The following is a 17,844-nucleotide window of genomic DNA, read 5'->3' on the forward strand; positions in this document are numbered from 1 at the left end:
AAACACGACGAGGTGGCCGAGTGGTTAAGGCGATGGACTGCTAATCCATTGTGCTCTGCACGCATGGGTTCGAATCCCATTCTCGTCGCATTCCTCTTCTATTTGACCAAATAAATTTACAAGTCACCACCACGAAATTCACATCTGTTGCCCTAGTTCCAATTTGGTTGGAGCAAAGGGCTCAGATTGTCAAAACCTCATCCAAAGCCAACCCTGTAATGTAACAGAGGATTCTTCTCCACCCATCAACATACGTTTTTACAACACCTTTAAAGTGATTGAGAAAAATGATTTGGTCAATTAGAGGGTCGAAATCAACTAAATGTTCCTAAAAACGTAGAGTAAAGTAAGACTTGGCGTCCGAGTGTTTGGGCCTTTGCTGATTATTGTCACTATCTCCTTGTCTGAAAATTAGGAATAATGGAGGATGCGGGCATCGATCCCGCTACTTCTCGCATGCTAAGCGAGCGCTCTACCATTTGAGCTAATCCCCCTCTACACAAAGCCCTTGGCTGGAATTGCCATAAGGCTGACACTGCATTTAAACGCTTTTAAAACCTCCCAGGACAATGAAAACATGCTATGATAATTATCAAATTATGCCGCAAGCTCAGACAAAACAAGACGAGGTGGCCGAGTGGTTAAGGCGATGGCCTGCTAATCTATTGTGCTCTGCACGCATGGGTTTGAATACCATTCTCGTCGAATTCCACTTTTATTTGACCAAATACATTTACAAGTCACCACCACGAAATTCACATCTGTTGCCCTAGTTCCAATTTGGTTGGAGCAAAGGGCTCAGATTGTCAAGACCTCATCCAAAGCCAACCCTGTAATGCAACAAAGCATTCCAATTCCCAGCTATAGTTTTTTTATTTAATCTTATTGTTTTCCACCAGTCACAGGCAAAATGTCTTCAAACTCACTTGAAGAATGCTCCTGTTGATCACAACACCTCTCCTATGGTTAGCAAGCGCTCCACAATTTGAGCTAGTTTCGCTCTGCATCTAGGTAGGATAAACATAGCTGCTCTTCTCCACCCCTCAACATACATTTTTACAACACCTTTAAGGTGATTGAGAAAAATGATTTGGTCAATTAGAGGGTCGAAATCAACTAAATGTTCCTAAAAACGTAGTGTAAAGTAAGACTTGGCGTCCAAGTGTTTGGGCCTTTGCTGATTATTGTCACTATCTCCTTGTCTGAAAATTAGGAATAATGGAGGATGCGGGCATCGATCCCGCTACTTCTCGCATGCTAAGCGAAAGCTCTACCATTTGAGCTAATCCCCCTCCACAACAAGCCCTTGGGTCGAATTGCCATAAGGCTGACACTGCATTTAAACGCTTTTAAAACCTCCCAGGACTATGAAAACATGCTACGATAATTATCAAATTATGCCGCAAAATCCTATTACCAAGACGAGGTGGCCGAGTGGTTAAGGCGATGGACTGCTAATCCATTGTGCTCTGCACGCATGGGTTCGAATCCCATTCTCGTCGCATTCCTCTTCTATTTGACCAAATAAATTTACAAGTCACCACCACGAAATTCACATCTGTTGCCCTAGTTCCAATTTGGTTGGAGCAAAGGGCTCAGATTGTCAAAACCTCATCCAAAGCCAACCCTGTAATGTAACAGAGGATTCTTCTCCACCGATCAACATACGTTTTTACAACACCTTTAAGGTGATTGAGAAAAATGATTTGGTCAATAAGACGGTCGAAATCAACTAAATGTTTGTAAAAACGTAGTGTAAAGTAAGACTTGGCGGCCGAATGTTTGGGCCTTTGCTGATTATTGTCACTATCTCTACAAATTAGGAATAATGGAGAATGCGGGCATCGATCCCGCTACTTCTCGCATGCTAAGCGAGCGCTCTACCATTTGAGCTAATCCCCCTCTACACAGAGCGCTTGGGTGGAATTGCCATAAGGCTGACACTGCATTTAAACGCTTTTAAAACCTCCCAGGACAATGAAAACATGCTACGATAATTATCAAATTATGCCGCAACCTCAGACCAAACAAGACGAGGTGGCCGAGTGGTTAAGGCGATGGACTGCTAATCCATTGTGCTCTGCACGCATGGGTTCGAATCCCATTCTCGTCGCATTCCACTTTTATTTGACCAAATACATTTACAAGTCACCACCTTGAAATTCACATCTTTTGCCCTAGTTCCAATTTGGTTGGAGCAAAGGGCTCAGATTGTCAAGACCTCATCCAAAGCCAACCCTGTGATGCAACAAAGGATTCCAATTCCCAGCTATCGTTTTTTCATTTAATCTTATTGTTTTCCACCAGTCACAGGCAAAATGTCTTCAAACTCACTTGAAGAATGCTCCTGTTGACCACAACACCTCTCCTATGGTTAGCAAGCGCTCCACAATTTGAGCTAGTTTCCCTCTGCATCTAGGTAGGATGAACATAGCTGCTCTTCTCCACCCCTCAACATACATTTTTACAACACCTTTAAGGTGATTGAGAAAAATGATTTGGTCAATTAGAGGGTCGAAATCAACTAAATGTTCCTAAAAACGTAGTGTAAAGTAAGACTTGGCGTCCGAGTGTTTGGGCCTTTGCTGATTATTGTCACTATCTCCTTGTCTGAAATTTAGGAATAATGGAGGATGCGGGCATCGATCCCGCTACTTCTCGCATGCTAAGCGAGCGCTCTACCATTTGAGCTAATCCCCCTCTACACAAAGCCCTTGGCTGGAATTGCCATAAGGCTGACACTGCATTTAAACGCTTTTAAAACCTCCCAGGACAATGAAAACGTGCTACGATAATTATCAAATTATGCCGCAAGCTCAGACAAAACAAGACGAGGTGGCCGAGTGGTTAAGGCGATGGACTGCTAATCCATTGTGCTCTGCACGCATGGGTTCGAATCCCATTCTCGTCGCATTCCTCTTCTATTTGACCAAATAAATTTACAAGTCACCACCACGAAATTCACATCTGTTGCCCTAGTTCCAATTTGGTTGGAGCAAAGGGCTCAGATTGTCAAAACCTCATCCAAAGCCAACCCTGTAATGTAACAGAGGATTCTTCTCCACCCATCAACATACGTTTTTACAACTCCTTTAAGGTGATTGAGAAAAATGATTTGGTCAATAAGACGGTCGAAATCAACTAAATGTTTGTAAAAACGTAGTGTAAAGTAAGACTTGACGGCCGAATGTTTGGGCCTTTGCTGATTATTGTCACTATCTCTACAAATTAGGAATAATGGAGAATGCGGGCATCGATCCCGCTACTTCTCGCATGCTAAGCGAGCGCTCTACCATTTGAGCTAATCCCCCTCTACACAGAGCGCTTGGGTGGAATTGCCATAAGGCTGACACTGCATTTAAACGCTTTTAAATCCTCCCAGGACAATGAAAACATGCTACGATAATTATCAAATTATGCCGCAAGCTCAGACCAAACAAGACGAGGTGGCTGAGTGGTTAAGGCGATGGACTGCTAATCCATTGTTCTCTGCACGCATGGGTTCGAATCCCATTCTCGTCGCATTCCACTTTGATTTGACCAAATAAATTTACAAGTCACCACCACGAAATTCACATCTGTTGCCCTAGTTCCAATTTGTTGGAGCAAAGGGCTCAGATTGTCAAAACCTCATCCAAAGCCAACCCTGTAATGTAACAGAGGATTCTACTCCACCCATCAACATACGTTTTTACAACACCTTTAAGGTGATTGAGAAAAATGATTTGGTCAATAAGACGGTCGAAATCAACTAAATGTTTGTAAAAACGTAGTGTAAAGTAAGACTTGACGGCCGAATGTTTGGGCCTTTGCTGATTATTGTCACTATCTCTACAAATTAGGAATAATGGAGAGTGCGGGCATCGATCCCGCTACTTCTCGCATGCTAAGCGAGCGCTCTACCATTTGAGCTAATCCCCCTCTACTCAAAGCCCTTGGGTCGAATTGCCATAAGGCTGACACTGCATTTAAACGCTTTTAAAACCTCCCAGGACAATGAAAACATGCTACGATAATGATCAAATTATGCCGCAAGATCCTATTAAACAAGACGAGGTGGCCGAGTGGTTAAGGCGATAGACTGCTAATCCATTTTGCTCTGCACGCATGGGTTCGAATCCCATTCTCGTCGCATTCCTCTTCTATTTGACCAAATAAATTTACAAGTCACCACCACGAAATTCACATCTGTTGCCCTAGTTCCAATTTGGTTGGAGCAAAGGGCTCAGATTGTCAAAACCTCATCCAAAGCCAACCCTGTAATGTAACAGAGGATTCTTCTCCACCCATCAACATACGTTTTTACAACACCTTTAAGGTGATTGAGAAAAATGATTTGGTCAATTAGAGGGTCCAAATCAACTAAATGTTCCTAAAAACGTAGAGTAAAGTAAGACTTGGCGTCCGAGTGTTTGGGCCTTTGCTGATTATTGTCACTATCTCCTTGTCTGAAAATTAGGAATAATGGAGGATGCGGGCATCGATCCCGCTACTTCTCGCATGCTAAGCGAGCGCTCTACCATTTGAGCTAATCCCCCTCTACACAGAGCGCTTGGGTGGAATTGCCATAAGGCTGACACTGCATTTAAACGCTTTTAAAACCTCCCAGGACAATGAAAACATGCTACGATAATTATCAAATTATGCCGCAAGCTCAGACCAAACAAGACGAGGTGGCCGAGTGGTTAAGGCGATGGACTGCTAATCCATTGTGCTCTGCACGCATGGGTTCGAATCCCATTCTCGTCGCATTCCACTTTTATTAGACCAAATACATTTACAAGTCACCACCTTGAAATTCACATCTTTTGCCCTAGTTCCAATTTGGTTGGAGCAAAGGGCTCAGATTGTCAAGACCTCATCCAAAGCCAACCCTGTGATGCAACAAAGGATTCCAATTCCCAGCTATCGTTTTTTCATTTAATCTTATTGTTTTCCACCAGTCACAGGCAAAATGTCTTCAAACTCACTTGAAGAATGCTCCTGTTGACCACAACACCTCTCCTATGGTTAGCAAGCGCTCCACAATTTGAGCTAGTTTCCCTCTGCATCTAGGTAGGATGAACATAGCTGCTCTTCTCCACCCCTCAACATACATTTTTACAACACCTTTAAGGTGATTGAGAAAAATGATTTGGTCAATTAGAGGGTCGAAATCAACTAAATGTTCCTAAAAACGTAGTGTAAAGTAAGACTTGGCGTCCGAGTGTTTGGGCCTTTGCTGATTATTGTCACTATCTCCTTGTCTGAAAATTAGGAATAATGGAGGATGCGGGCATCGATCCCGCTACTTCTCGCATGCTAAGCGAGCGCTCTACCATTTGAGCTAATCCCCCTCTACACAAAGCCCTTGGCTGGAATTGCCATAAGGCTGACACTGCATTTAAACGCTTTTAAAACCTCCCAGGACAATGAAAACATGCTACGATAATTATCAAATTATGCCGCAAGCTCAGACAAAACAAGACGAGGTGGCCGAGTGGTTAAGGCGATGGACTGCTAATCCATTGTGCTCTGCACGCATGGGTTTGAATCCCATTCTCGTCGCATTGCACTTTTATTTGACCAAATACATTTACAAGTCACCACCTTGAAATTCACATCTTTTGACCTAGTTCCAATTTGGTTGGAGCAAAGGGCTCAGATTGTCAAGACCTCATCCAAAGCCAACCCTGTAATGCAACAAAGGATTCCAATTCCCAGCTATCGTTTTTTCATTTAATCTTATTGTTTTCCACCAGTCACAGGCAAAATGTCTTCAAACTCACTTGAAGAATGCTCCTGTTGATCACAACACCTCTCCTATGGTTAGCAAGCGCTCCACAAGTTGAGCTAGTTTCCCTCTGCATCTAGGTAGGATAAACATAGCTGCTCTTCTCCACCCCTCAACATACATTTTTACAACACCTTTAAGGTGATTGAGAAAAATGATTTGGTCAATTAGAGGGTTGAAATCAACTAAATGTTCCTAAAAACGTAGAGTAAAGTAAGACTTGGCGTCCGAGTGTTTGGGCCTTTGCTGATTATTGTCACTATCTCCTTGTCTGAAAATTAGGAATAATGGAGGATGCGGGCATCGATCCCGCTACTTCTCGCATGCTAAGCGAGCGCTCTACCATTTGAGCTAATCCCCCTCTACACAGAGCGCTTGGGTGGAATTGCCATAAGGCTGACACTGCATTTAAACGCTTTTAAAACCTCCCAGGACAATGAAAACATGCTACGATAATTATCAAATTATGCTGCAAGCTCAGACAAAACAAGACGAGGTGGCCGAGTGGTTAAGGCGATGGCCTGCTAATCTATTGTGCTCTGCACGCATGGGTTTGAATACCATTCTCGTCGAATTCCACTTTTATTTGACCAAATACATTTACAAGTCACCACCACGAAATTCACATCTGTTGCCCTAGTTCCAATTTGGTTGGAGCAAAGGGCTCAGATTGTCAAGACCTCATCCAAAGCCAACCCTGTAATGCAACAAAGCATTCCAATTCCCAGCTATAGTTTTTTTATTTAATCTTATTGTTTTCCACCAGTCACAGGCAAAATGTCTTCAAACTCACTTGAAGAATGCTCCTGTTGATCACAACACCTCTCCTATGGTTAGCAAGCGCTCCACAATTTGAGCTAGTTTCGCTCTGCATCTAGGTAGGATAAACATAGCTGCTCTTCTCCACCCCTCAACATACATTTTTACAACACCTTTAAGGTGATTGAGAAAAATGATTTGGTCAATTAGAGGGTCGAAATCAACTAAATGTTCCTAAAAACGTAGTGTAAAGTAAGACTTGGCGTCCAAGTGTTTGGGCCTTTGCTGATTATTGTCACTATCTCCTTGTCTGAAAATTAGGAATAATGGAGGATGCGGGCATCGATCCCGCTACTTCTCGCATGCTAAGCGAAAGCTCTACCATTTGAGCTAATCCCCCTCCACAACAAGCCCTTGGGTCGAATTGCCATAAGGCTGACACTGCATTTAAACGCTTTTAAAACCTCCCAGGACTATGAAAACATGCTACGATAATTATCAAATTATGCCGCAAAATCCTATTACCAAGACGAGGTGGCCGAGTGGTTAAGGCGATGGACTGCTAATCCATTGTGCTCTGCACGCATGGGTTCGAATCCCATTCTCGTCGCATTCCTCTTCTATTTGACCAAATAAATTTACAAGTCACCACCACGAAATTCACATCTGTTGCCCTAGTTCCAATTTGGTTGGAGCAAAGGGCTCAGATTGTCAAAACCTCATCCAAAGCCAACCCTGTAATGTAACAGAGGATTCTTCTCCACCGATCAACATACGTTTTTACAACACCTTTAAGGTGATTGAGAAAAATGATTTGGTCAATAAGACGGTCGAAATCAACTAAATGTTTGTAAAAACGTAGTGTAAAGTAAGACTTGGCGGCCGAATGTTTGGGCCTTTGCTGATTATTGTCACTATCTCTACAAATTAGGAATAATGGAGAATGCGGGCATCGATCCCGCTACTTCTCGCATGCTAAGCGAGCGCTCTACCATTTGAGCTAATCCCCCTCTACACAGAGCGCTTGGGTGGAATTGCCATAAGGCTGACACTGCATTTAAACGCTTTTAAAACCTCCCAGGACAATGAAAACATGCTACGATAATTATCAAATTATGCCGCAACCTCAGACCAAACAAGACGAGGTGGCCGAGTGGTTAAGGCGATGGACTGCTAATCCATTGTGCTCTGCACGCATGGGTTCGAATCCCATTCTCGTCGCATTCCACTTTTATTTGACCAAATACATTTACAAGTCACCACCTTGAAATTCACATCTTTTGCCCTAGTTCCAATTTGGTTGGAGCAAAGGGCTCAGATTGTCAAGACCTCATCCAAAGCCAACCCTGTGATGCAACAAAGGATTCCAATTCCCAGCTATCGTTTTTTCATTTAATCTTATTGTTTTCCACCAGTCACAGGCAAAATGTCTTCAAACTCACTTGAAGAATGCTCCTGTTGACCACAACACCTCTCCTATGGTTAGCAAGCGCTCCACAATTTGAGCTAGTTTCCCTCTGCATCTAGGTAGGATGAACATAGCTGCTCTTCTCCACCCCTCAACATACATTTTTACAACACCTTTAAGGTGATTGAGAAAAATGATTTGGTCAATTAGAGGGTCGAAATCAACTAAATGTTCCTAAAAACGTAGTGTAAAGTAAGACTTGGCGTCCGAGTGTTTGGGCCTTTGCTGATTATTGTCACTATCTCCTTGTCTGAAATTTAGGAATAATGGAGGATGCGGGCATCGATCCCGCTACTTCTCGCATGCTAAGCGAGCGCTCTACCATTTGAGCTAATCCCCCTCTACACAAAGCCCTTGGCTGGAATTGCCATAAGGCTGACACTGCATTTAAACGCTTTTAAAACCTCCCAGGACAATGAAAACGTGCTACGATAATTATCAAATTATGCCGCAAGCTCAGACAAAACAAGACGAGGTGGCCGAGTGGTTAAGGCGATGGACTGCTAATCCATTGTGCTCTGCACGCATGGGTTCGAATCCCATTCTCGTCGCATTCCTCTTCTATTTGACCAAATAAATTTACAAGTCACCACCACGAAATTCACATCTGTTGCCCTAGTTCCAATTTGGTTGGAGCAAAGGGCTCAGATTGTCAAAACCTCATCCAAAGCCAACCCTGTAATGTAACAGAGGATTCTTCTCCACCCATCAACATACGTTTTTACAACTCCTTTAAGGTGATTGAGAAAAATGATTTGGTCAATAAGACGGTCGAAATCAACTAAATGTTTGTAAAAACGTAGTGTAAAGTAAGACTTGACGGCCGAATGTTTGGGCCTTTGCTGATTATTGTCACTATCTCTACAAATTAGGAATAATGGAGAATGCGGGCATCGATCCCGCTACTTCTCGCATGCTAAGCGAGCGCTCTACCATTTGAGCTAATCCCCCTCTACACAGAGCGCTTGGGTGGAATTGCCATAAGGCTGACACTGCATTTAAACGCTTTTAAATCCTCCCAGGACAATGAAAACATGCTACGATAATTATCAAATTATGCCGCAAGCTCAGACCAAACAAGACGAGGTGGCTGAGTGGTTAAGGCGATGGACTGCTAATCCATTGTTCTCTGCACGCATGGGTTCGAATCCCATTCTCGTCGCATTCCACTTTGATTTGACCAAATAAATTTACAAGTCACCACCACGAAATTCACATCTGTTGCCCTAGTTCCAATTTGGTTGGAGCAAAGGGCTCAGATTGTCAAAACCTCATCCAAAGCCAACCCTGTAATGTAACAGAGGATTCTTCTCCACCCATCAACATACGTTTTTACAACACCTTTAAGGTGATTGAGAAAAATGATTTGGTCAATAAGACGGTCGAAATCAACTAAATGTTTGTAAAAACGTAGTGTAAAGTAAGACTTGACGGCCGAATGTTTGGGCCTTTGCTGATTATTGTCACTATCTCTACAAATTAGGAATAATGGAGAATGCGGGCATCGATCCCGCTACTTCTCGCATGCTAAGCGAGCGCTCTACCATTTGAGCTAATCCCCCTCTACACAGAGCGCTTGGGTGGAATTGCCATAAGGCTGACACTGCATTTAAACGCTTTTAAATCCTCCCAGGACAATGAAAACATGCTACGATAATTATCAAATTATGCCGCAAGCTCAGACCAAACAAGACGAGGTGGCTGAGTGGTTAAGGCGATGGACTGCTAATCCATTGTTCTCTGCACGCATGAGTTCGAATCCCATTCTCGTCGCATTCCACTTTGATTTGACCAAATAAATTTACAAGTCACCACCACGAAATTCACATCTGTTGCCCTAGTTCCAATTTGGTTGGAGCAAAGGGCTCAGATTGTCAAAACCTCATCCAAAGCCAACCCTGTAATGTAACAGAGGATTCTACTCCACCCATCAACATACGTTTTTACAACACCTTTAAGGTGATTGAGAAAAATGATTTGGTCAATAAGACGGTCGAAATCAACTAAATGTTTGTAAAAACGTAGTGTAAAGTAAGACTTGGCGGCCGAATGTTTGGGCCTTTGCTGATTATTGTCACTATCTCTACAAATTAGGAATAATGGAGAATGCGGGCATCGATCCCGCTACTTCTCGCATGCTAAGCGAGCGCTCTACCATTTGAGCTAATCCCCCTCTACACAGAGCGCTTGGGTGGAATTGCCATAAGGCTGACACTGCATTTAAACGCTTTTAAAACCTCCCAGGACAATGAAAACATGCTACGATAATTATCAAATTATGCCGCAAGCTCAGACAAAACAAGACGAGGTGGCCGAGTGGTTAAGGCGATGGACTGCTAATCCATTGTGCTCTGCACGCATGGGTTCGAATCCCATTCTCGTCGCATTGCACTTTTATTTGACCAAATACATTTACAAGTCACCACCTTGAAATTCACATCTTTTGCCCTAGTTCCAATTCGGTTGGAGCAAAGGGCTCAGATTGTCAAGACCTCATCCAAAGCCAACCCTGTAATGCAACAAAGGATTCCAATTCCCAGCTATCGTTTTTTCATTTAATCTTATTGTTTTCCACCAGTCACAGGCAAAATGTCTTCAAACTCACTTGAAGAATGCTCCTGTTGATCACAACACCTCTCCTATGGTTAGCAAGCGCTCCACAATTTGAGCTAGTTTCCCTCTGGATCTAGGTAGGATAAACATAGCTGCTCTTCTCCACCCCTCAACATACATTTTTACAACACCTTTAAGGTGATTGAGAAAAATGATTTGGTCAATTAGAGGGTCGAAATCAACTAAATGTTCCTAAAAACTTAGAGTAAAGTAAGACTTGGCGTCCGAGTGTTTGGGCCTTTGCTGATTATTGTAACTATCTCCTTGTCTGAAAATTAGGAATAATGGAGGATGCGGGCATCGATCCCGCTACTTCTCGCATGCTAAGCGAGCGCTCTACCATTTGAGCTAATCCCCCTCCACACCAAGCCCTTGGGTCGAATTGCCATAAGGCTGACACTGCATTTAAACGCTTTTAAAACCTCCCAGGACAATGAAAACATGCTACGATAATTATCAAATTATGCCGCAAAATCCTATTACCAAGACGAGGTGGCCGAGTGGTTAAGGCGATGAACTGCTAATCCATTGTGCTCTGCACGCATGGGTTCGAATCCCATTCTCGTCGCATTCCTCTTCTATTTGACCAAATAAATTTACAAGTCACCACCACGAAATTCACATCTGTTGCCCTAGTTCCAATTTGGTTGGAGCAAAGGTCTCAGATTGTCAAAACCTCATCCAAAGCCAACCCTGTAATGTAACAGAGGATTCTTCTCCACCCATCAACATACGTTTTTACAACACCTTTAAGGTGATTGAGAAAAATGATTTGGTCAATAAGACGGTCGAAATCAACTAAATGTTTGTAAAAACGTAGTGTAAAGTAAGACTTGGCGGCCGAATGTTTGGGCCTTTGCTGATTATTGTCACTATCTCTACAAATTAGGAATAATGGAGAATGCGGGCATCGATCCCGCTACTTCTCGCATGCTAAGCGAGCGCTCTACCATTTGAGCTAATCCCCCTCTACACAGAGCGCTTGGGTGGAATTGCCATAAGGCTGACACTGCATTTAAACGCTTTTAAAACCTCCCAGGACAATGAAAACATGCTACGATAATTATCAAATTATGCCGCAAGCTCAGACCAAACAAGACGAGGTGGCCGAGTGGTTAAGGCGATGGACTGCTAATCCATTGTGCTCTGCACGCATGGGTTCGAATCCCATTCTCGTCGCATTCCACTTTTATTTGACCAAATACATTTACAAGTCACCACCTTGAAATTCACATCTTTTGCCCTAGTTCCAATTTGGTTGGAGCAAAGGGCTCAGATTGTCAAGACCTCATCCAAAGCCAACCCTGTGATGCAACAAAGGATTCCAATTCCCAGCTATCGTTTTTTCATTTAATCTTATTGTTTTCCACCAGTCACAGGCAAAATGTCTTCAAACTCACTTGAAGAATGCTCCTGTTGACCACAACACCTCTCCTATGGTTAGCAAGCGCTCCACAATTTGAGCTAGTTTCCCTCTGCATCTAGGTAGGATGAACATAGCTGCTCTTCTCCACCCCTCAACATACATTTTTACAACACCTTTAAGGTGATTGAGAAAAATGATTTGGTCAATTAGAGGGTCGAAATCAACTAAATGTTCCTAAAAACGTAGTGTAAAGTAAGACTTGGCGTCCGAGTGTTTGGGCCTTTGCTGATTATTGTCACTATCTCCTTGTCTGAAAATTAGGAATAATGGAGGATGCGGGCATCGATCCCGCTACTTCTCGCATGCTAAGCGAGCGCTCTACCATTTGAGCTAATCCCCCTCTACACAAAGCCCTTGGCTGGAATTGCCATAAGGCTGACACTGCATTTAAACGCTTTTAAAACCTCCCAGGACAATGAAAACATGCTACGATAATTATCAAATTATGCCGCAAAATCCTATTACCAAGACGAGGTGGCCGAGTGGTTAAGGCGATGGACTGCTAATCCATTGTGCTCTGCACGCATGGGTTCGAATCCCATTCTCGTCGCATTCCTCTTCTATTTGACCAAATAAATTTACAAGTCACCACCACGAAATTCACATCTGTTGCCCTAGTTCCAATTTGGTTGGAGCAAAGGGCTCAGATTGTCAAAACCTCATCCAAAGCCAACCCTGTAATGTAACAGAGGATTCTTCTCCACCCATCAACATACGTTTTTACAACACCTTTAAGGTGATTGAGAAAAATGATTTGGTCAATAAGACGGTCGAAATCAACTAAATGTTTGTAAAAACGTAGTGTAAAGTAAGACTTGGCGGCCGAATGTTTGGGCCTTTGCTGATTATTGTCACTATCTCTACAAATTAGGAATAATGGAGAATGCGGGCATCGATCTCGCTACTTCTCGCATGCTAAGCGAGCGCTCTACCATTTGAGCTAATCCCCCTCTACACAGAGCGCTTGGGTGGAATTGCCATAAGGCTGACACTGCATTTAAACGCTTTTAAAACCTCCCAGGACAATGAAAACATGCTACGATAATTATCAAATTATGCCGCAAGCTCAGACAAAACAAGACGAGGTGGCCGAGTGGTTAAGGCGATGGACTGCTAATCCATTGTGCTCTGCACGCATGGGTTCGAATCCCATTCTCGTCGCATTGCACTTTTATTTGACCAAATACATTTACAAGTCACCACCTTGAAATTCACATCTTTTGCCCTAGTTCCAATTCGGTTGGAGCAAAGGGCTCAGATTGTCAAGACCTCATCCAAAGCCAACCCTGTAATGCAACAAAGGATTCCAATTCCCAGCTATCGTTTTTTCATTTAATCTTATTGTTTTCCACCAGTCACAGGCAAAATGTCTTCAAACTCACTTGAAGAATGCTCCTGTTGATCACAACACCTCTCCTATGGTTAGCAAGCGCTCCACAATTTGAGCTAGTTTCCCTCTGGATCTAGGTAGGATAAACATAGCTGCTCTTCTCCACCCCTCAACATACATTTTTACAACACCTTTAAGGTGATTGAGAAAAATGATTTGGTCAATTAGAGGGTCGAAATCAACTAAATGTTCCTAAAAACTTAGAGTAAAGTAAGACTTGGCGTCCGAGTGTTTGGGCCTTTGCTGATTATTGTAACTATCTCCTTGTCTGAAAATTAGGAATAATGGAGGATGCGGGCATCGATCCCGCTACTTCTCGCATGCTAAGCGAGCGCTCTACCATTTGAGCTAATCCCCCTCCACACCAAGCCCTTGGGTCGAATTGCCATAAGGCTGACACTGCATTTAAACGCTTTTAAAACCTCCCAGGACAATGAAAACATGCTACGATAATTATCAAATTATGCCGCAAAATCCTATTACCAAGACGAGGTGGCCGAGTGGTTAAGGCGATGAACTGCTAATCCATTGTGCTCTGCACGCATGGGTTCGAATCCCATTCTCGTCGCATTCCTCTTCTATTTGACCAAATAAATTTACAAGTCACCACCACGAAATTCACATCTGTTGCCCTAGTTCCAATTTGGTTGGAGCAAAGGTCTCAGATTGTCAAAACCTCATCCAAAGCCAACCCTGTAATGTAACAGAGGATTCTTCTCCACCCATCAACATACGTTTTTACAACACCTTTAAGGTGATTGAGAAAAATGATTTGGTCAATAAGACGGTCGAAATCAACTAAATGTTTGTAAAAACGTAGTGTAAAGTAAGACTTGGCGGCCGAATGTTTGGGCCTTTGCTGATTATTGTCACTATCTCTACAAATTAGGAATAATGGAGAATGCGGGCATCGATCCCGCTACTTCTCGCATGCTAAGCGAGCGCTCTACCATTTGAGCTAATCCCCCTCTACACAGAGCGCTTGGGTGGAATTGCCATAAGGCTGACACTGCATTTAAACGCTTTTAAAACCTCCCAGGACAATGAAAACATGCTACGATAATTATCAAATTATGCCGCAAGCTCAGACCAAACAAGACGAGGTGGCCGAGTGGTTAAGGCGATGGACTGCTAATCCATTGTGCTCTGCACGCATGGGTTCGAATCCCATTCTCGTCGCATTCCACTTTTATTTGACCAAATACATTTACAAGTCACCACCTTGAAATTCACATCTTTTGCCCTAGTTCCAATTTGGTTGGAGCAAAGGGCTCAGATTGTCAAGACCTCATCCAAAGCCAACCCTGTGATGCAACAAAGGATTCCAATTCCCAGCTATCGTTTTTTCATTTAATCTTATTGTTTTCCACCAGTCACAGGCAAAATGTCTTCAAACTCACTTGAAGAATGCTCCTGTTGACCACAACACCTCTCCTATGGTTAGCAAGCGCTCCACAATTTGAGCTAGTTTCCCTCTGCATCTAGGTAGGATGAACATAGCTGCTCTTCTCCACCCCTCAACATACATTTTTACAACACCTTTAAGGTGATTGAGAAAAATGATTTGGTCAATTAGAGGGTCGAAATCAACTAAATGTTCCTAAAAACGTAGTGTAAAGTAAGACTTGGCGTCCGAGTGTTTGGGCCTTTGCTGATTATTGTCACTATCTCCTTGTCTGAAAATTAGGAATAATGGAGGATGCGGGCATCGATCCCGCTACTTCTCGCATGCTAAGCGAGCGCTCTACCATTTGAGCTAATCCCCCTCTACACAAAGCCCTTGGCTGGAATTGCCATAAGGCTGACACTGCATTTAAACGCTTTTAAAACCTCCCAGGACAATGAAAACATGCTACGATAATTATCAAATTATGCCGCAAAATCCTATTACCAAGACGAGGTGGCCGAGTGGTTAAGGCGATGGACTGCTAATCCATTGTGCTCTGCACGCATGGGTTCGAATCCCATTCTCGTCGCATTCCTCTTCTATTTGACCAAATAAATTTACAAGTCACCACCACGAAATTCACATCTGTTGCCCTAGTTCCAATTTGGTTGGAGCAAAGGGCTCAGATTGTCAAAACCTCATCCAAAGCCAACCCTGTAATGTAACAGAGGATTCTTCTCCACCCATCAACATACGTTTTTACAACACCTTTAAGGTGATTGAGAAAAATGATTTGGTCAATAAGACGGTCGAAATCAACTAAATGTTTGTAAAAACGTAGTGTAAAGTAAGACTTGGCGGCCGAATGTTTGGGCCTTTGCTGATTATTGTCACTATCTCTACAAATTAGGAATAATGGAGAATGCGGGCATCGATCTCGCTACTTCTCGCATGCTAAGCGAGCGCTCTACCATTTGAGCTAATCCCCCTCTACACAGAGCGCTTGGGTGGAATTGCCATAAGGCTGACACTGCATTTAAACGCTTTTAAAACCTCCCAGGACAATGAAAACATGCTACGATAATTATCAAATTATGCCGCAAGCTCAGACAAAACAAGACGAGGTGGCCGAGTGGTTAAGGCGATGGACTGCTAATCCATTGTGCTCTGCACGCATGGGTTCGAATCCCATTCTCGTCGCATTGCACTTTTATTTGACCAAATACATTTACAAGTCACCACCTTAAAATTCACATCTTTTGCCCTAGTTCCAATTTGGTTGGAGCAAAGGGCTCAGATTGTCAAGACCTCATCCAAAGCCAACCCTGTAATGCAACAAAGGATTCCAATTCCCAGCTATCGTTTTTTCATTTAATCTTATTGTTTTCCACCAGTCACAGGCAAAATGTCTTCAAACTCACTTGAAGAATGCTCCTGTTGATCACAACACCTCTCCTATGGTTAGCAAGCGCTCCACAATTTGAGCTAGTTTCCCTCTGGATCTAGGTAGGATAAACATAGCTGCTCTTCTCCACCCCTCAACATACATTTTTACAACACCTTTAAGGTGATTGAGAAAAATGATTTGGTCAATTAGAGGGTCGAAATCAACTAAATGTTCCTAAAAACTTAGAGTAAAGTAAGACTTGGCGTCCGAGTGTTTGGGCCTTTGCTGATTATTGTAACTATCTCCTTGTCTGAAAATTAGGAATAATGGAGGATGCGGGCATCGATCCCGCTACTTCTCGCATGCTAAGCGAGCGCTCTACCATTTGAGCTAATCCCCCTCCACACCAAGCCCTTGGGTCGAATTGCCATAAGGCTGACACTGCATTTAAACGCTTTTAAAACCTCCCAGGACAATGAAAACATGCTACGATAATTATCAAATTATGCCGCAAGCTCAGACCAAACAAGACGAGGTGGCTGAGTGGTTAAGGCGATGGACTGCTAATCCATTGTTCTCTGCACGCATGAGTTCGAATCCCATTCTCGTCGCATTCCACTTTGATTTGACCAAATAAATTTACAAGTCACCACCACGAAATTCACATCTGTTGCCCTAGTTCCAATTTGGTTGGAGCAAAGGGCTCAGATTGTCAAAACCTCATCCAAAGCCAACCCTGTAATGTAACAGAGGATTCTTCTCCACCCATCAACATACGTTTTTACAACACCTTTAAGGTGATTGAGAAAAATGATTTGGTCAATAAGACGGTCGAAATCAACTAAATGTTTGTAAAAACGTAGTGTAAAGTAAGACTTGGCGGCCGAATGTTTGGGCCTTTGCTGATTATTGTCACTATCTCTACAAATTAGGAATAATGGAGAATGCGGGCATCGATCCCGCTACTTCTCGCATGCTAAGCGAGCGCTCTACCATTTGAGCTAATCCCCCTCTACACAGAGCGCTTGGGTGGAATTGCCATAAGGTTGACACTGCATTTAAACGCTTTTAAAACCTCCCAGGACAATGAAAACATGCTACGATAATTATCAAATTATGCCGCAAGCTCAGACCAAACAAGACGAGGTGGCCGAGTGGTTAAGGCGATGGACTGCTAATCCATTGTGCTCTGCACGCATGGGTTCGAATCCCATTCTCGTCGCATTCCACTTTTATTTGACCAAATACATTTACAAGTCACCACCTTGAAATTCACATCTTTTGCCCTAGTTCCAATTTGGTTGGAGCAAAGGGCTCAGATTGTCAAGACCTCATCCAAAGCCAACCCTGTGATGCAACAAAGGATTCCAATTCCCAGCTATCGTTTTTTCATTTAATCTTATTGTTTTCCACCAGTCACAGGCAAAATGTCTTCAAACTCACTTGAAGAATGCTCCTGTTGACCACAACACCTCTCCTATGGTTAGCAAGCGCTCCACAATTTGAGCTAGTTTCCCTCTGCATCTAGGTAGGATGAACATAGCTGCTCTTCTCCACCCCTCAACATACATTTTTACAACACCTTTAAGGTGATTGAGAAAAATGATTTGGTCAATTAGAGGGTCGAAATCAACTAAATGT

At 43.1% G+C, this 17,844-nt stretch overlaps 26 non-coding genes across 26 annotated transcripts; all 26 read left to right on the forward strand.

The window, feature by feature from the left end:
* Positions 1 to 6: 6 nt before the first annotated feature.
* trnas-gcu (transfer RNA serine (anticodon GCU)) lies at positions 7 to 88 on the forward strand. Its single transcript has one exon. It is a non-coding gene; the product is annotated as a tRNA-Ser (tRNA).
* Positions 89 to 623: 535 nt separating this feature from the next.
* Positions 624 to 705, forward strand: trnas-gcu (transfer RNA serine (anticodon GCU)). The gene has a single exon. It is a non-coding gene; the product is annotated as a tRNA-Ser (tRNA).
* A 715-nt stretch (positions 706 to 1,420) lies between these two features.
* On the forward strand, positions 1,421 to 1,502 carry trnas-gcu (transfer RNA serine (anticodon GCU)). Its single transcript has one exon. It is a non-coding gene; the product is annotated as a tRNA-Ser (tRNA).
* A 529-nt stretch (positions 1,503 to 2,031) lies between these two features.
* Positions 2,032 to 2,113, forward strand: trnas-gcu (transfer RNA serine (anticodon GCU)). Its single transcript has one exon. It is a non-coding gene; the product is annotated as a tRNA-Ser (tRNA).
* A 716-nt stretch (positions 2,114 to 2,829) lies between these two features.
* On the forward strand, positions 2,830 to 2,911 carry trnas-gcu (transfer RNA serine (anticodon GCU)). The gene has a single exon. It is a non-coding gene; the product is annotated as a tRNA-Ser (tRNA).
* Positions 2,912 to 3,440: 529 nt separating this feature from the next.
* trnas-gcu (transfer RNA serine (anticodon GCU)) lies at positions 3,441 to 3,522 on the forward strand. The gene has a single exon. It is a non-coding gene; the product is annotated as a tRNA-Ser (tRNA).
* A 528-nt stretch (positions 3,523 to 4,050) lies between these two features.
* trnas-gcu (transfer RNA serine (anticodon GCU)) lies at positions 4,051 to 4,132 on the forward strand. Its single transcript has one exon. It is a non-coding gene; the product is annotated as a tRNA-Ser (tRNA).
* A 535-nt stretch (positions 4,133 to 4,667) lies between these two features.
* Positions 4,668 to 4,749, forward strand: trnas-gcu (transfer RNA serine (anticodon GCU)). The gene has a single exon. It is a non-coding gene; the product is annotated as a tRNA-Ser (tRNA).
* Positions 4,750 to 5,465: 716 nt separating this feature from the next.
* On the forward strand, positions 5,466 to 5,547 carry trnas-gcu (transfer RNA serine (anticodon GCU)). The gene has a single exon. It is a non-coding gene; the product is annotated as a tRNA-Ser (tRNA).
* A 716-nt stretch (positions 5,548 to 6,263) lies between these two features.
* trnas-gcu (transfer RNA serine (anticodon GCU)) lies at positions 6,264 to 6,345 on the forward strand. The gene has a single exon. It is a non-coding gene; the product is annotated as a tRNA-Ser (tRNA).
* Positions 6,346 to 7,060: 715 nt separating this feature from the next.
* Positions 7,061 to 7,142, forward strand: trnas-gcu (transfer RNA serine (anticodon GCU)). The gene has a single exon. It is a non-coding gene; the product is annotated as a tRNA-Ser (tRNA).
* Positions 7,143 to 7,671: 529 nt separating this feature from the next.
* Positions 7,672 to 7,753, forward strand: trnas-gcu (transfer RNA serine (anticodon GCU)). The gene has a single exon. It is a non-coding gene; the product is annotated as a tRNA-Ser (tRNA).
* Positions 7,754 to 8,469: 716 nt separating this feature from the next.
* trnas-gcu (transfer RNA serine (anticodon GCU)) lies at positions 8,470 to 8,551 on the forward strand. The gene has a single exon. It is a non-coding gene; the product is annotated as a tRNA-Ser (tRNA).
* Positions 8,552 to 9,080: 529 nt separating this feature from the next.
* On the forward strand, positions 9,081 to 9,162 carry trnas-gcu (transfer RNA serine (anticodon GCU)). The gene has a single exon. It is a non-coding gene; the product is annotated as a tRNA-Ser (tRNA).
* Positions 9,163 to 9,691: 529 nt separating this feature from the next.
* trnas-gcu (transfer RNA serine (anticodon GCU)) lies at positions 9,692 to 9,773 on the forward strand. Its single transcript has one exon. It is a non-coding gene; the product is annotated as a tRNA-Ser (tRNA).
* Positions 9,774 to 10,302: 529 nt separating this feature from the next.
* On the forward strand, positions 10,303 to 10,384 carry trnas-gcu (transfer RNA serine (anticodon GCU)). Its single transcript has one exon. It is a non-coding gene; the product is annotated as a tRNA-Ser (tRNA).
* Positions 10,385 to 11,099: 715 nt separating this feature from the next.
* trnas-gcu (transfer RNA serine (anticodon GCU)) lies at positions 11,100 to 11,181 on the forward strand. The gene has a single exon. It is a non-coding gene; the product is annotated as a tRNA-Ser (tRNA).
* Positions 11,182 to 11,710: 529 nt separating this feature from the next.
* Positions 11,711 to 11,792, forward strand: trnas-gcu (transfer RNA serine (anticodon GCU)). Its single transcript has one exon. It is a non-coding gene; the product is annotated as a tRNA-Ser (tRNA).
* A 715-nt stretch (positions 11,793 to 12,507) lies between these two features.
* Positions 12,508 to 12,589, forward strand: trnas-gcu (transfer RNA serine (anticodon GCU)). Its single transcript has one exon. It is a non-coding gene; the product is annotated as a tRNA-Ser (tRNA).
* A 529-nt stretch (positions 12,590 to 13,118) lies between these two features.
* Positions 13,119 to 13,200, forward strand: trnas-gcu (transfer RNA serine (anticodon GCU)). The gene has a single exon. It is a non-coding gene; the product is annotated as a tRNA-Ser (tRNA).
* Positions 13,201 to 13,915: 715 nt separating this feature from the next.
* trnas-gcu (transfer RNA serine (anticodon GCU)) lies at positions 13,916 to 13,997 on the forward strand. Its single transcript has one exon. It is a non-coding gene; the product is annotated as a tRNA-Ser (tRNA).
* Positions 13,998 to 14,526: 529 nt separating this feature from the next.
* trnas-gcu (transfer RNA serine (anticodon GCU)) lies at positions 14,527 to 14,608 on the forward strand. The gene has a single exon. It is a non-coding gene; the product is annotated as a tRNA-Ser (tRNA).
* Positions 14,609 to 15,323: 715 nt separating this feature from the next.
* trnas-gcu (transfer RNA serine (anticodon GCU)) lies at positions 15,324 to 15,405 on the forward strand. Its single transcript has one exon. It is a non-coding gene; the product is annotated as a tRNA-Ser (tRNA).
* Positions 15,406 to 15,934: 529 nt separating this feature from the next.
* Positions 15,935 to 16,016, forward strand: trnas-gcu (transfer RNA serine (anticodon GCU)). The gene has a single exon. It is a non-coding gene; the product is annotated as a tRNA-Ser (tRNA).
* Positions 16,017 to 16,732: 716 nt separating this feature from the next.
* Positions 16,733 to 16,814, forward strand: trnas-gcu (transfer RNA serine (anticodon GCU)). Its single transcript has one exon. It is a non-coding gene; the product is annotated as a tRNA-Ser (tRNA).
* Positions 16,815 to 17,343: 529 nt separating this feature from the next.
* Positions 17,344 to 17,425, forward strand: trnas-gcu (transfer RNA serine (anticodon GCU)). The gene has a single exon. It is a non-coding gene; the product is annotated as a tRNA-Ser (tRNA).
* Positions 17,426 to 17,844: the final 419 nt, after the last annotated feature.

Source organism: Pungitius pungitius, chromosome 12, assembly GCF_949316345.1.
Source record: "Pungitius pungitius chromosome 12, fPunPun2.1, whole genome shotgun sequence".
Classification (NCBI taxonomy): Eukaryota; Metazoa; Chordata; class Actinopteri; order Perciformes; family Gasterosteidae; genus Pungitius; species Pungitius pungitius.